We start from the raw sequence: 16,987 nt of genomic DNA, 5'->3' as shown, positions 1-16,987 counted from the left end.
TCACATGCTAAATTTCAAACATCCGAAATGAATTTTCTACAAAATGCACTTTCAAAGCCAGAGTTAGGAGAGGGGTTAGTGCATTTCTGTCTCTAAGACAAGCTTGATAAGCTCCTGCTGTGTTATGCAGCGGCCCTGTGATGGGTCGGATGCAGTCGCCGTCCCAACGAGCTCCCAGTCTAGTGGGGAGGACCCAGAAGAGGACGCACATCATTACAACATGAAGCAGGTGACAGGAGTCATTTGGGAGTACAAGGTGAAAAGGGTTCAAAGGAAGGAAGGTTTACCTCCTTTTGGAACTACAAAAATTTTATCGGAAACTTCCAAAATTTGGGCAACCCTTGGCTCAGCAGCTTAGCGCCTGCCTTCAGCCCAGGGTGTGATCCTGGAGACCCTGGATGGAGTCCCATGTCGGGTTCCCTGCATGGAGCCTGCTTCTCCCTCGGCCTGTGTCTCTGCCTCTCTGTCCCTGGGTCTCTCATGAATAAATAAATAAAATTTTTTAAAAAGTAAAAAAAAAGAAACGTCCAAAATTTAAGATTGTCTTGAAAGATGAGTAAGATCTCGACTGGCAAAGCTATTCCACACATAAGAAATGAGGCCAACGAACTAGGGGTGGTGGAAGGGGAGGTGGGCGGGAGGGGTGGGGGTGACTGGGTGATGGGCACTGAGGGGGGCACTTGATGGGATGAGCGCTGGGTGTTATTCTATATCTTGGCAAATTGAACACCAATAAAAAATAAATTTATAAAAAAAAAAAGAAATGAGGCCAACAAAGGCATAGAGAGGAAAGGACTTCATGGCAAGTGGTTTATTTTGGCTGGAGAATGTGCATCTAAAAGAACATTAGGAATGAAGATCAGAACGCACTTGAACTTGGGAGCAGTGTAGACTAAACTGGAGTGAAGGAAAAGCAATGAGTTGAAGGAGGAGTGGATAGATTGGGTGTAGCTGGTTCATCCGGTAAACTGGAGAGAGGGAAAGAGGAACTTCGTCTTGGCGATAATAGCTAGAAAAGCAAAGAACGGATGAATGTGAAGAACTTCCTAGAAAACTGCCTGTTAAGAACGGGCAACACATCAGATGGGGTGGAAAGAACCGAGGGTGACTTGTGACCGGACCTGGGGCCAAGGGATGTTGCCAAACAGCAGAGATAGGAAAGTCAAGACCAGGCATTGGCTATGAGATTAAAAAAAAAAAAAATTCCTTTGCATTTAGAGATTTTGTGCTGGAAGAGCTGGTGGGAGGCCGGGAGCAGAGGAGTCTTTGCATCAGTCCCATCCCTGTGTCAGAGCTGCCTTGTTGCGGCCACGGGGGCGAGGTCGTGCGTTCATGTGCACGTTCAGACGGGCACACCCAGGCCGTTACGACAGACACAGAAAGGCCCGGGAAAAAGTGAGGAAGAGGGAACCCCAGGTCGTGACAATGCCAAGTAACTCGGAGACCCTGGGGAGCAGGAGGGCAATTTTTGGTCCCTAAGGGATCCCATCAAAGGGAATTTTTAGTACAGAGCTGGGAGTTGGGGTCTAGAAGGAAAAGTCCCGAGTGAGGGAAAAATGATGAAAGAGGGAGACGGAGATCTCCTTGGGGCCCACAGCTTCTCTTGGACTCCCGCTGTGGTGTGTCGTGAAGGTGACGGGAACCGTATTTGGGTGGCCCCAACCGCCCCACTCGGGCCAGGATTCTCTTGCTTTAGCACTGGGAGCCTGCATCTCAGGAGCCGCCTCAGTTTGGGTGACCTGGGACCGTTGGTCACTCTGCTACTCCCAGGGTGACATCTGGCCTTAGTAGCAGCTTATAGCGTCTGCTGAGTGAATGGAAAAACCAAAAAACCCAAAAAAACGTGTACATGGCAGCTCAACACCTCGGGACCTTGGTTCCTTAATTTTGTAAGATGAAGTCAGTCATCTCCGTAAGTTGCCAGCGGATGGGATTGTTCTGACAACTAAAGGAAATAACGTACCTGAAAACACGTGGAAGAAAGCCCACAAAAAATATTTAAAAATATTAAAAAAAAAAAAAAAAAAAGGATGCCTCGGTGGCTCAGCGGTTAAGTGTCTGCCTTTGGATCAGGGCGTGATCCTGGAGAGCTCGGATCAAGTCCCGCATTGGGCTCCCTGCATGGAGCCCGCTTCTCCCTCTGCCTGGGTCTCTGCCTCTCTCTGTGTGTCTCTTATGAATAAATAAATAAAATATTAAAAAGAAAGAAAGCCCACAAAAACACCATGTCCATATACACAAATGTAGGATCATTTCTACCAATTCTTGCACATTCTTGATTTATGCACAGAGCGCATAGGGCCGTTTGTTGAAATGCTCTCGACTGTGTGCCACGCCCCGGCCCCCACTTTTTTCGTCAAGTAACCTCTCGTTGCCAGTGACCTGGCATTGGCGCTCAGATAAGTAATTAATTTTGTTTATATGGCACCCAATACCCACGAGCCTCTAGGCATCTAGCCAAATCCTTTTTTAAATATAGTCATTAAATGGAGGAAAAGAGCCAAGCAAATTCTTAGACCAGCAAGTGTAAAAAAGAGCAACTGGCAAATGGGAGGTGGGGGGAGGAGAACTAAAAACAAATCTCAATTTGGGGAATTTCATCCATGCTCTGCGGACAAACACTTCACCCCAAACTTAATGGGAAGTTGATTATATGAATCATCCACTGTTCTCCTAACCTCAGGGTAAGAGTCTCAGAAGCATGTTTTTTTTTTTTTTTTTTTTTTTTTTTTTTTTAACAGAACTTTCCAACTTGGTGATTCTTCAAAACACAGTGAAGGCGTTTTTTCACTTATCGTCAACTTCTCCTGCGAGAGCTGGAGAGACCTTGGCGGTCATGTCATCTCACCTTCTTATGTAACATGTGCTTCTTGGAGGAGGGGACGTGGGTAGTGTTTGATTAACACACGGAAAAGCAGAAGAAGGTTTTATGAGCGCAGCTTGGCCCGGCGAAGGCAACGCTCTCCCGTGAGTGAGGAGCTCCTGGCAACTTCCTGCTGGGCCTCGTCCAGGGCATAGACAAGGACGCAGCAGGGCCGGCGACCTGTCCGTCTGTCCACCCGCATTCCGCTTCTTTCGTGCCAACGGGACGGAGCCACATTCCCACGGCCTTGGGTGTCTCAACCTGGTCTTATCCCCCCAAGGGCTGCTCTGCAAGGATGACCTTTGTTTTATTACCTGCTTTACTTTCCTTGTCTTTTCCTCCCATTGCTCCTTTTTCCTTTTCTCTTTTAGCAGCTGTACGTATTTCTAGAAATAGTAGATGCGGCACGGCTCTGAGGAATATTATTCAGGCCCTTAAGTGTTTTCTCTAAGGAATTCAGCGCACTTGCAACTTCTCTGGCGCCGTCCCGCTCCCGCTGCCCGTGAGGATTTCCCTGGGAGGCAGACGCCCTCTGTTCGGAGCGGACCCTGCACCTCAAGTTCCAGTCGCGCAGCAACCAAAGAATTTCTGAGACGAAACCGTCTCCACAAATAAGTCATTGGATGCTTTGCAGAGTGATTATTCGTTTTAATAATTCGAAATTCTTTAATGCCACTGTGCTATGCTCACAAGTTTTAGTGACTTATATGTGCAAGTTTTGATCCAGAAAAGTAAACCCTGAGATGTTCCTTCTCTGTAAACCCTGTTAGGTCGTGTCTGACTCCTTAATTGTACTGATCAAATCATCGCTCTCCTATCTCAAGGTGTGATATTATGAGCAAGCACACTTTGTTTGCTACGGTGTTTCATGTGTGTATACCTGGTCACTTGAGAAGTTTGTAGGAAGCTGTGACGTAAAGATACCCCTTCACTTTCCCTAGTAAATTCTTTTTTTTAAGATTTTTTATTTATATGAGAGACAGAGAGAGAGAGCATGAGCAGGGGGGAGGAATAGAGGGAGAGGGAGAGGGAGAAGCAGACGTCCCATTCAGCAGGGAGCCCTAGCAGGGGCTCGATCCCAGGACCCCGGGATCATGACCTGAGCTGAAGGCCGACCCTTAACTGACTGAGCCACCCAGGTGCCCTTCCAATAAATTCTTAAATCCTTAATTTATACAGTCTGTTGCTAAAAATAGTTGAAAATGTTATTAGTTCCACTCAAAAAAGATGGAGAACCTGAGGGTAACTCTATGGGGTTGTGTGTGTCCAACTCTGAACGTTGACGCCCTGGCGTCTTGGGCTAAGAGTGAAGCTTCGGGGGTTCTCTCCCCGCCTGCCCCGTCCCTAGGAAGTGCTGACATGGCTTCATAAGACCTAAGTTCACCTCTGATTCTTTTTTTTTTTAAATATTTTATTTATTTATTCATGATAGAAATAGAGAGAGAGAGAGAGGCAGAGACCCAGGCAGAGGGAGAAGCAGGCTCCATGCAGGGAGCCCCACATGGGACTCGATCCCGGGTCTCCAGGATCACGCCCTGGGCCAAAAGCAGGCGCTAAACCACTGAGCCACCCAGGGATCCCCTCACCTCTGATTCTAACTCTTATTAGCAATTTGACATTAGGTGGGTGATTAACCCTGATAAGCCCGAGCTTTCTTATCTATAAAATAGAAAAATACGTTTTACAGATAAAGCAGGTACAAACACATTGTAAATAAATGATAAAGCAATATATAAATACCATACACTATTCTTGAGCTTTTCTTTTTAGAATTTCCCATAGTGTTTTTCTAGATACCCACTAAATTTTTTTTTAAAATAAATGATGACATGAAATTTTTAGGCCAAATATAATTTCAGGACAAATATAATTATTGTAATTAGTCACTTTTGGGGAGCTGGAAATATTTCCATTAAGATTTATTTCCTAGACGAGTACTAGAAATTCACTAGTTATTTGGAAACTAGTTATTTGGAAACCATTTTTTACCTGTGCTTAAGTTTCTGGGCTAAAACATTTCGAATAAATCTCACAAGCTAGGCACATGACTGCCTTATAATATTGGCTACAGATTTCTGAAACAAGATTGTATTTCATTCTCAAAACGAGTTTTACAGTTTAGCAACATTTTTTTTCTCTATTTTATAAGGAAAACTTTGGTCATAATCCAGCTGTGTTGTTCAGATGCTATTCTCTCAGCCAAAATTTGGTCCATAGGATTTAAATATTTTCCTTGTCTAGGTAAATGAGACCAAATAAACACACCGCTATTTATAATTTTTTTCCCGTAAAACTTACACTTACTCTGCTGTTTTTTGTTTCTTTGACAAAATACGGACTGTGCGGGCGCTGTCTGGATACATTTGAGGAGAGTTCTATTTTTAAGCTTCTAAGAAAAATTACTTCCGTTCTTTGGGAATCATCTTAAGGGATTTATCACAGCAATTTTATTATGTAGCGTTAAAACACTGAGATGATTTCACACTTGATAAAATATAGGACCAAAATAGATGGAGACATCTCCCTCAAGAGAAAAACATTCCCTCAAAATCTCTGACTTTTTGCTATTTTCTTCTTTCTCTAACCTCCCTCCCCCCACCCAGGAAGGTATTAATTTTTCACAAATAAATGAACTATATATATAAGTGAGTTCTCCCTGTTTTAATCCTAGTCTCTGGGCCAAAACTCCTTTAAAATTTAAATTGCCCGAGGATCTTTGGCTTCTACTTCATATCAAAGACTTTTTTTCTAAACCAATATCAATAATCATGCTGAGTGCACCGCATCGCGCTCAGCTCATCGCCTACGGAAAAAGAGTAATTAGTTCAAATTGTCTGACTTTGACTTCTGACGACAGGTAATGAACGGCACCGGGCCAGACCAAGGTGCACATGATGGATGACATTCTTGGATTTGGTCACAATCTTCTGCTCTTCTTCTCTTTTTCCTTCATCTCCTTCTTCTTTGACACTTTATTCTTTCTTTCTTTCCTCTTTCCTTCCTCTTTTTTTTTTTTGTAATCACTATTGAATGTCGTGGCAGATGGCATGTCTCTCAGTGAAATTAAAGGCATATGGCAAGCCGCCCCGAATAGTGCCACGCCATCTAAATTGCAGTATTTATATTTCAAAAAATAAGAGTGTAGCCTGTGATACCAAGCTCTGAATATAATTGCAAGGAGTACCTAATTCCCCAACACTACGCATTTTGAACTATCTAAGAGATGACCTAGAAATCCTCTCTTGGTAGTGAGCAGAGAGTGGTGTTTAGGACTGTAGCAATGACTCTGAGATGGATCAGACAATTCTCAGAAAATAAAAAAAAAGGCCAGAAAGCAACTTTTATTTTTAAAGTCATCTTAGTCAGCTTAATAACTTGAGAGAGAACACGAACTTTTCAAAACGGAGGTGCCTATGGAACAACGCACTCACATAAGGTGCAGAGCATGTTGCCATTTTCTTTCTTTTCCTGTTTGTTCGTTAAATTCTATGTAAGAAAAATAAATAAATTTTATATAAGGATCAGAAACCGGGAATCGAAAAAAAAAATTCCTTAAGTTATTTGTTCGCTCACTTCATGAATTCTGTATAAGTGATTCATTGCAGAGGATCGGTGGTTAAATGACACTAGAACGACAACAGTCCAAATTCTAAGGACAGAATTTCGACTCTCTTTTTCTTTCCTTATTAACGTGACTGACCGTGTCTTCCCGGAAGACTAGAATCATAGTCAACGCTGACTCGCACGGCCGGGCCTCCCTGGAGCCCACATTTTTGCAGGCAGAGGATCAGCACCGCGCAACAGGGACAGCAGCTGCGACGGCAACCCCGTAAGGGTCACGGGCGGGACTCCCAGGGGCGCCAGCGGGGTGCCCAGTGAGGACAAACAGCCCCAAAGCTCAGAGATGCTCCATCTTTGTAGGTATCTTGACACCTAACATCCAGGCAGGGGCTACGCCCGCATTCGGTGTCAATATTTGCTATTTTATTAAGTAAAAGAGTGTTGCAATTTTCTTTTCCTCTGCAGATACACGTTTTCCCCCATTTCTTTTAATGGAAGTGTTTGCTAACAAGTCGTACTGTTCTCAGAGAACGAACCTCAGAACTCGAGCTGTTACGTCCCGACCAGTTCCCATAAGACAGGCGGATAATCGTCTCTTTGCCTCTTCCTTCACATTTGCCGAACCCACCAGAAGCTACTGTTATTAAACGTTATCCCTTCTTTTCCCTCTGAGAGCTCTCCTCTTCTGTGAAGTGCTGTGCATTTATTTCCTGTAAGATTTATTATGTTAATCTTCATGCATCACAACCGTGATGCTGAAACTCAGAAAAGGTGAGGTGGTGGAAATGATATGTGAAGTATCCCCTCCCCGGCACCGCAGTGTCGTGACCCACACCTGCCCCCTGTGCTGTCTGTTGCACCATTGAGGTGTGCCAAGGGGCTTGCTAAGGGGTTTGCACAAAACGCCTTTATTTAGGACGGAACACTTCTTCACGCTGAGATTTCTTGATTTCTTGGAAAGACCCAGGAGTCCTCTCACACAGCGCGGTGTCTCTGATGTCCGGTTGGTCTTCCCTGCCTGTCTTTTGGCAGGTAAAGCATTAGAGTCTTTCTTTTTATCAACTCGATTACTCACACTGACATTCCGTCTTGTTGGGATAAACCCCGATGTGGACGGTTGGAGCGTGTGTTTGCACGTTTTAATTAAATTTAAAAAATGGCTACTTGGATACTATTAGTATTCCTACAGCTTCGTGGTTAAAGACACGTACGGTGATGCGAGTTGTCCGGGGAAGATCGGGGGTCCCCCGTGTACGAGCTTGGAGACGGAGGCAAGCTGCTTGAACCTCTGGCGCCTCGGTTTCATCACTTGCAGAACGAGACCAATAACAACACCTTCGTCGCAGGGTCAGTAGAAATGTTAAAAGGACTCACGCATGAGAGCACTTAGTCGGTGCCGAACACACAGTGAACTCCAAGTAAAAGGCGGCTGTCCACTTTTTCGATGCCGCACACAAAGTGGAAACGGGTGATTCAAAGCGTTTGGGCCGCGGTTGTGTCCCACAGGTTCGGCTGCCCTCGGTTTCACTCTGTCCTTGGGGGGAATCACTGGGCCTTTGTCAACCTTGCTCTTCTCCTCCGTGCGGTGGAGGTGACGAGAGCTACTTGAGGGGTTCGTGGATATAAGCAGCAGAGTGCGTGTGAAACTGCCCGTCTCAGGTCAGGCACGTTCCCCGTTAATGTGTTAGTAGTTGTGGGAACTTTGGTTGACTAAGCTCAGTTCTCCCCGACGCACAGGGAACTGACTTGGAGAGTGAGACGTCTGTGAAAACATCCTTTCTGTATTTCTGTTGAAAGCAAACTTACGGGGGACACGGTTGGAAAACTGCAGAAATACGGAGCAACGGATTATGCTAATGTTGCACCTCTTTATCAATCTGTCCTGGCTGAGCGAGAGGAAGCTCTGGCCAAATTCCTCAGCTCGAAATTCAGACGGGTGCCAAGGGAGCCATCATCCCTGATGTGGGCTAAGAGTGGTTAATGTTGATTCACATATGGTTTTCTTTTTACTAAATGAGATTACTCCGCTGAAACTGCTGCGCTCTCAAGGTCAATGAGAACTTTGATCCTTCTGCAGGTGCGCCTGTTCCTAGGGAGGCCGGATTCAGACGGTTTAAAGCAGTTGAATTTCAAGGCTTGATTTGGAAGAGGAGAATGAAGCCAACTAAATGAATAAAATGCTCGCTGGTGATCTTAAAATAATTGCAGAGATTTAAAAGCATCAAAATCCGTTTTTTTTTTTATTAACGTCACTTATGAAACTTTAGTCTGAAAATAAAACAAAGATAATTATAGGGAGTCCATTATACGGGTTAGCAGACGTTGTTATGCATTCGATAGCATCGAGGCCCTTTTTCCAACCCGTACCTTGACGTTTGACTTCAGTACAGGACTTCGGTAAGTACTTTAATTCCAGTACTTCAGTAAGTAAGTACTTAGTGATGGGAAGACTATGTGTCTTGTGCAGTTTCCTTGAGGGGGCTCTGTCTCTATCCTATGTTTTGTTCATGTAAAAGTTCTGCCTTCAGGACCAGACATGGCTTTAATAGTCTTCTTAGTAGTTTAAGTAAGACGATTTGGTTGCACTGAGCCAAAATGGGCAAGTCATAGACTTTTTACCATAGGTGTACATCATTAGTTGAAAGCTTTAATAATTTTACAATAAAAACTTTACGTTGCTTTTGCTACCCCTCCTTTCTCCTCCCCCCAAAAAACAAGACAAGGAAAACACACACACAGACACGTGCATGCACAATAATGGAAGAAAGTCCTTTTCTCTCTTTCCATTTTTTTAAATCTTTTCTCCATTTTTTTTTCCAAAACAGTGAATCTCAACTGTTTCCTTTTCTAATTAAGTCATGATGGTGCCAGGAGAGGGATAATTCCAAAGCACTATGAACGTCTATCTACTGACTGCAAAACAAAACTGCTTCTTATAACTCATTTTACCTGCTAAGAACATTAATGAAATAGGGGTGCCTGGCTGGCTCAGTTGGTAGAGTGTGCGACTCTTGATCTCAGGGTCATACTCTTTTTTTTTTTTAATATGTTATTTTATTTATTCATGAGAGACACAGAGAGAGGCAGAGACACAGGCAGAGGGAGAAGCAGGCTCCATGCAGGGAGCCTGATGGGGGACTTGATCCTGGGACTCCAGGATTATGCCCTGAGCTGAAGGCAGGTGCTAAACCACTGAGACACCCAGGGATACCCTCAGGGTCGTACTTTTGATCTGAGTGGTGAGAGTTGAAAGCCCACACTGGGCATACAGACTACTTTAAAAGTGAACAAATAAAAATAAAATTAAAAGGAATATTTATGAAGTAGTGCAAGACAAGGATATTAAGATATATTTGTAAGATACTTTAGTTTTTCAAGACTTTCACATTGATTTGTTGGTTCTGGGTTACGTATTATGATGCTAAGTGTCGCCAATCCAGGTCTATAGTGACTGGATTTTGAGTGGCTTTCCTCAAAGTGTGGCCTAATGACCATTGCATCAACATCATCAAGGCCTCTTGTTGAAAATGTGAGTTTGGGTCCCCACGTAGGACAGTGGAAAGTGATTCTCTGGAGGCTCAGCCCCAGAACCATGCTTGCTTAATAGAACCCCAGATATTTCTCCTGCAGACTAAGGTTTGAGAAACAATGGGTTAGTATCTGTATCTTCACCCTCTTGATTTCCTAAACAATGACAGAAAGCTAGTTGTGGGTCAGAGTGGAGACTTTCCAGCACAGTGGATCTCATCACTGGCTACATATTAGAATAACCTAGAAAGTCTTCTAAGAGTGTCAATTGCCTGGACCTGGCCTCGAAGAGGTCAAGAACAGCCCTTGTTCTTGATGTTTGAAACACAACATTTGGTAATTAAACACATAGTGTCTTCTACTATCCTCTTTCTAAGCCGTGGTTAAGTTTTTAAGCTTCACCGTGACTAGAAGTTCCACAAGAGTCATACTTTTTAGCAATTATATCTCCCCAGATAATGGTGTCTGCACATAGGAGTAGGTCAAATAATACTTGCGTTATAGAGATTGGGCTGGAAAGAAGGAAATAATGGGATGAGTACAGGATTTAAGTACAGCAATTTCTTAAAAATAGTCATGTTCTCCAGGGGTTTGAACAATATCCAGTGAAAAAAAAGAGAAGCCGACCTCTGGAGGGGGCCTGCAAGCTGAGAGGATATGATGAGAACCCCGTGGGTCAGTGAGGGTTTGTCTGTCCCCCAGGAGTCTGTGGAGGAGAGTTGTGATCGTTACTGCCAAGGCCGGCACGGGAGCATTGGTTGCCCTGAGAGGGCAGGCGCCCTGTGCAGGCCCGGCCCCTGAGCTAATTCCAGGACTGGTGGTGAGGACTGGAATTTACAACTGCCAGTGGACACAAATAAGCCACTGTCTTATTTGCTTAAACATCCTTCATATAGCCATCTACTTTTTACAAAGCTGGGGTTTTTCATTTAACAAACCACTGGTATTCTAACTAGCAATAGCCAATTGTAAGGAGTTTAAGTGAATTTTTGTGTGTTTGTGGTGTTTAATATATATATATATATATATATTTATATTTAAAGATTTTATTTATTTATTTGAGAGAGAGAGGGAGAGACTGCATGTGGGGGGATGTGCAGAGGGAGAGGAACAAGCAGACTTTGTGCTGAGAATGGAGTCAGACCTGGGGCTCGATCTTGGGACCCTGAGATCATGACCTGAGCAGAAATCAAGTCAAGCGCTTGATCAACTGAGCCATCCAGGTGCCCCTGTGTTGTTTGAATTGTAGAAGGTCTTTGTTTTGAGTTTCTCCAAATATTGCTCTGCTTTTTATTTCTCGTTGCTTGGTCTGTAAGTGGAAGCTGTTAGAGTTCCTAAAGACAATCTCTCGATTCAGTTGTCCCTGGGTGCTCTTCGTCTTTGAGGGACGTGGCTCTTAGAATTGTAGGTTCTGCGGAGAAGTATTAGCTATACCAGGAGATTTTAGCTAGAATAAGAGCTGAGATCCCTGAGTACGAATACATTTAAAATAAGAATGGTTGGTGTTGTTGATTACAATGTGAGCTAGGGGCTGAGTGGTAAACTAAAACAAAACAAAACAAAACAACCAACTTGAAGAATGTGAGCGAAAGATTAAATATCTGTACTTAGGTTCAGTCTGAGGATGAATTACTTACTAATTTTTTGGCTACGGGATGATTTTTTGATGGTGGCATTTATAAGACTGTCCTGGTACCAGTTGTGAATTGTAGGGGATATGATTCAAGTATTAAGTAGTGAAAGAAGATAGATTTTCCTTTTCCAGAGTTATTTAAATTGGGTGAAAGAAAAGGCATGACTTAGGGACACATATAGAGCCAAATAACAATATTACATGTATATAATGGAGTTAGACTGGGGGAAGAGGAGCTGCAAAATGCCTCCAGGAATTCCTAATGAGAATTAACAGAGAAAGGAAGAAAAGTACTTCAGTCTTAACATCTGTATATCAACATAGATAAATAGAGTATGAGATGTTAAGGAGTAAATAGTGAACTTGAGTTTTTGATAGAAGTGGGTAAATTCATTCTGTAAAAATTACTGAGGCCAGTTGAATTGTAATTCATGATTAGAATAAGCAGAGAAAAAGGATTCTTTCTCAAAAGAAACTAAAACTGCAAGGGGAAGAATGCCATTTTCCAGGACACGACTGTAATTATGACGGGTTTGTTTTCTTGCTTTGCTCTCAGTTTAAAAACAAGTATCACTTGGAAATTTCCCTCTGTGGGAAGCGAGGAGAAGTCCTCAGGAATAGGTACTCCTTGTTAGGTAATTCCCTGCTGGCCCTTGCAAACCCAGGGTTTCACTGTGATCCTTATGAGACAAGTCACCCTAAGCCTCCTCTGATCACTTGCTGTGTTCAAGGGGGTAATCACACTGTCTGCATAATTTTACATAGACTCTAAATGAAGAACATGTGGTCAGTCTGGAGTTTGCAACTTCTGGGTTAATTTACTTGACGTTTTATGAAAGCTCCAAAACAAAGGAGGTTGCATTTCCATTTAATTCACGTAAAACCTTTCCTGCCCTCTCTCTCCTAGGGTCCCAGGTTCCGATATTTCTTACGGCTTCGCCCTCTTGGTATAAATGTCACATAGCGACCTCTTCTCCGCATTAGGGATGAAAGCCCTGGACTACCTCCGTTGTCAGAAGAAAGAGGGAAACTACAGCCAAGTCACCCATTTGCACAGAAAGGCGTGAGCTGAGACTTAACTTATACTTTTCCAATAGAAAGGAGTGATCCCTCCATCAGGGAACTGGTATTTTAATGACACGTCATCTGTATTCGTCACAGATGAAAATCAAATGGAAGTCTGGCTCCTTTCCTTCCCCCAGTTTCTCTCCTTTAATCTCCACTCCAAGCACTACTTGCGTCTGAAATAAACATCATCTTGAAAGGAGTGCTTTTTTCTTCTCCCCTCTCCCCTCCCCTTTTTCTTTTTAAAGCAAGAGTTGGCATCTGGATGCTTCAAGCTGCCAGGTGTAGCCCATGTAGAACCACAGCTGTTCTCTCCGATAACTGGAGGAATAAAGAGCAAGAAGGAGCTAGACATTTGGAGTCAGCAAGAGACAATGCACTGTCATTATTTTAATTACACGGGGCTACTGATTTGTACTGTAATTGCAATTTAATATTTTTCTAAAAGTTCATGATATTCATGGAAAAATACCCGAATATGTCATTTTTCAATAGCCCTAAAGGTTACCAATAAGAGCAATACCTAGGCACAGAAGCCGGGAGACAGAGAACAGTGACGGTTGCCACGGTTTTTAAAGCTCTATCTCAAAGTCAATCTAACCGGGAGATTAATGAAACAGAAGTAAAAACTGAATGCTTTCCCTAGTTAATCTGCCTTGATATATTTATTTTTTCATAATCACTTTCTAGCAAAAGAGGTTTTTGTCTGAATTTTTTCCCTATGTGTTACTTTTAAATTGGTGAGTTTTTTCAAAGTATAATTTTACTAGCAAGTTACCATTGCTGGGGGGGTCTGCAGCCGTATTTACTTATAAACCGATGATGGTAGACAAATGCGTTAGGTCATAGTTAAAAAATCAAAGCCAAAGAAAGCCCTTTTTAAAAATAACATATGTCCAGTTTATCTGGCTCGGTCACGATCTACACCTAGATTTCACTAAGCCTCAACATATTACTACAGTTAATCTAGGCTAAGATATCATTAGCATAACAACATGCGCAAACAGATGGCCGGTGAGCAGACTGTCTTCAGGCAATACCGTGTTAATCAATATGATGACCAGTATGGATTTAGCAGAAGAGTCTTAGATTCAGAGTTCACGCGATGGCCAGACATCTGACGGGGGGGACACACTCGTCATAATGTGAAGACGTTATCTCCGTTTCGTTAGACTGCATCGACGTCAAGTACACTGTTGACGATGTAAATATTTAATCATTCAACCATTTCTGAGAGCCTCCTACGTGCAGGCACCACTCCCAAGAAGCTTTCACCCACTGGAGTGACAGGCACAGACTATGTCCCTTGCAGCAGGTGAGAGTGTCGTCAAGAAAAGGAAAGGAAAGCGGAGGAAGAGCAGTGAGGAGGGCAGCGGGTCGGAAGCCCCCGTGGGGAAAGCTCGCAGGGAAAGTCAGATCCTCGAAGCAAAGATCTGAATAGACGAAGGGGGTAGGACGTGCAGTTATCTTGGGCAAGGGTACCCCCAACTAACTGAAATAACACGTAGAAATGTCTTCTTGGTAAATTACTACAAATATTTGTTTATTCAAAAGATAGGTATTGAGCATGTTCTACGTCCTAGAGCCCAGGCCCCGTAGAAGGGTTACGGGGGGAGACACGGCACCCGTCCTCGGGACAGTCCTGGAAAAAACATAAAAAGGGTAATTATGGCAGCCCGGGTGGCTCAGCGGTTTAGCACCGCCTTCGACCCAGGGCCTGATCCTGGAGGCCTGGGATCAAGTCCCGCGTCGGGCTCCCCGTGTGGAGCCTGCTTCTCCCTCTGCCTGTGTCTCTGCCTCTCTCTCTCTCTTTCTGTCTCTCATGAATAAATAAATAAAGTAAAAAAAAAAGGGTAATTATAACAAAGATGCTCGTTACCAATCTTGGGTCTATGTGTGGGGCATTTAGGTGCAATGTCTACGTTTTATCTTGGTCGCGTTATCAACAACCATAGGACGCCCATCTCTAAGTGGCCTTCAGGGAAGACACAGTAGTTGACACGGTGATATAGTCAGAGGTTTGGGTCCAGTGGCTCTCCTAGTGTGGCAACCCGGGCTTGTCCTGCCGCGCTGGTCCCAGTCCGACTCTAGCTACACAGAGTGGGCGTTTGTCGGCTTTGGCCGCGGCAAGTCCGAGGCCTGGCACCCACGGCGCCCTCCCTGGATTCAGGGTGTGTTGCCCCCGCGCTCTCTTCTCATCTCTCAGGTCTTCTTTTCTCAATCGTGGCCTCACTCACCAGGAAGCTGGGTTTGTATCATGACAAAGAAGCCAGTGGTGCTCTAACTACACCTGGCTCATTTTTTTTTTTTAAGATTTTATTTATTTATTATTAAGAGACGGGGGGGTGGGGGGGGCAGAGACACAGGCAGAGGGAGAAGCAGGCTCCCTGCATGGAGCCTGACATGGGACTCGATCCTGGGTCTCCAGGATCAGGCCCTGGGCTGAAGGCAGGCGCTAAACCGCTGAGCCACCCGGGCTGCCCTACACCTGGCTCCTAATGCTCTCTGGCCTGCAGCAGTGGGGGCCTTTTCCCTGCTCCCTATATCCTTGTTCCACAAGGCTCACGTGCACTCAGAGACCGACGACCCTATTCCCCGTGACTGACCCTCGGGTGACATCCCCCCACCTTCCACTGGCTAGGTTAGGTCAGGAGGTCGCAGCCCAGGTGAGCAACAGCTCCCCTAGAGTCCCACCCAGTGTGGAAGTGGGACCCTTAGCAGAAGTGAAGGCACAGCGTCCTGCACCTGCAAAAACAAGACTTGTAGGGCAGGAGGGCAGTTCTGGGACTGAGGTCAAGCCAGGTCGCCTGCGCCTCCCTTGTCTACACAAGCACCAACAGTGTCCAGGTGGGTGAGACAACGTGTGTGACACGGTTAGAGCCCTTAGTAAGGGCCTCTCATTACTGCTGATCATAAATGCTACACGATTGGTAGCAAATCTGAGCTCATGGAGGCCAGAGTTTCGGGAAGGACGGAGAGGACTTTCCCTCCTGAAAGCAAAGCGAGTGAGGGCCAGCCCGAGTCCGAGTCCAAGTCCGGGCTGGGCGCTCTGGGTTCTGCTGAGGATCCGCTGCGCTCGGCGACAGAGAGCCGCGTGTCGCCAGGTGTGCCTGTGAGCGGAATTGCTGCCCCCAAGGCCGCAGAGCTGCCTTCCCCGCCGCTGCTCAGACGCACCGGGGTCCTTACCTTTCGGGTCGTGAGCACCACGGGGGGGCTCCCGGGGGGGGGCCCAGGGCCTCAGCCGATGGCTTGTGGGCGCAGGAGCCGGCATCCCGCGGCCGAGGCCTCAGCGGGTGGCCGCGCAGGTGAGGTGCGGTCACCTGGGTCCCCCGCGGCCGCTCAGTGCCCAAGCGCTTCTGGCAGGTGCCCGGGGGGCAGGGGGCGTCCAGCTGGGACGGCGGCTTGGGTCCCCGACAGAGAGGAGCTGCCAGGCAGCATTTCCGCGGCCTGCTCCTGGGGGGCGGGGGGGATGGGGGCTGGAGAACGGGCTCCCTGGGACGGGGCCGAGCAGGGGGGCCGCGCACCCCGGCCTGGCCTCCGCAGGTTTCTTCTCCGGGGTGTGTCCGTCCCTAACTGTCTCCAGCCCATCTGCTCGGGATGCAGCTGTTCACAGAATTCTTCTTGACGCCTGCACCGGTCGGGGAGGGTGGTGAACGGGCCCGGCTGCCCCTGCAGTGGGGTGCGGCGGGGCGGGGCGTGGAGGGGCGGGGGGCGCGTCGGGCCTGGGGGTCAGGCGGTCTGCGGGCTGCGCCTGCGTGTGTTGGCTGATCTGTGCGAGCGCGAGCGGAGGGGCTCGGACTTCCACGTGCCTCGCGTTAAGCACCTGAGCTCCCGGGGCCGACGGGAATCCTCGCAGGTGTCCGAGCTCCGGCTCTCCTTGAGCGCGCGCGGGCGTGGGCGTGGGCGTGTGCGAACGTGGACCTGTGAGTGCGTGCGCGGGGCGTGTGTGCACGTGGGGCGCGTGGATGGACGCGCTGTTTCTCCCGCGGGGTGGGCGGTGCGGCTGATGTGTCCAGCGTCGCGGGCGCAGGTGCGAGCGGCCCTGCGGGAGCAGCCCCGGCACCGACTCGCTTCCCCCGCGCCGCCGTCCTCGCCCCAGACGCTCGCACTTGCTCCTTTCCTGCAGCCCCTTGCCCCACCCTTGCACCTTCCAGCACCTGCGCCCTTGCCTGGGTCACTCGCACGTGCTCCCTGTCCTGCGGCGCCTTGCCCCCCTGCCCCCCTTGTCCCCCTTGCCCCCCCCCCCAGCACCTGCACCCTCGCCTGGGTCGTTCGCACATGCTCCCTTTGCTGTGGCCCCTTGGCCCCCCTTACCCCCCCAGCACCTGCACCCTCAC

The sequence above is a fragment of the Canis lupus genome, chromosome 7, assembly GCF_048164855.1.
Source record: "Canis lupus baileyi chromosome 7, mCanLup2.hap1, whole genome shotgun sequence".
Classification (NCBI taxonomy): Eukaryota; Metazoa; Chordata; class Mammalia; order Carnivora; family Canidae; genus Canis; species Canis lupus.
Note: the sequence above shows the minus strand (reverse complement) of the source record.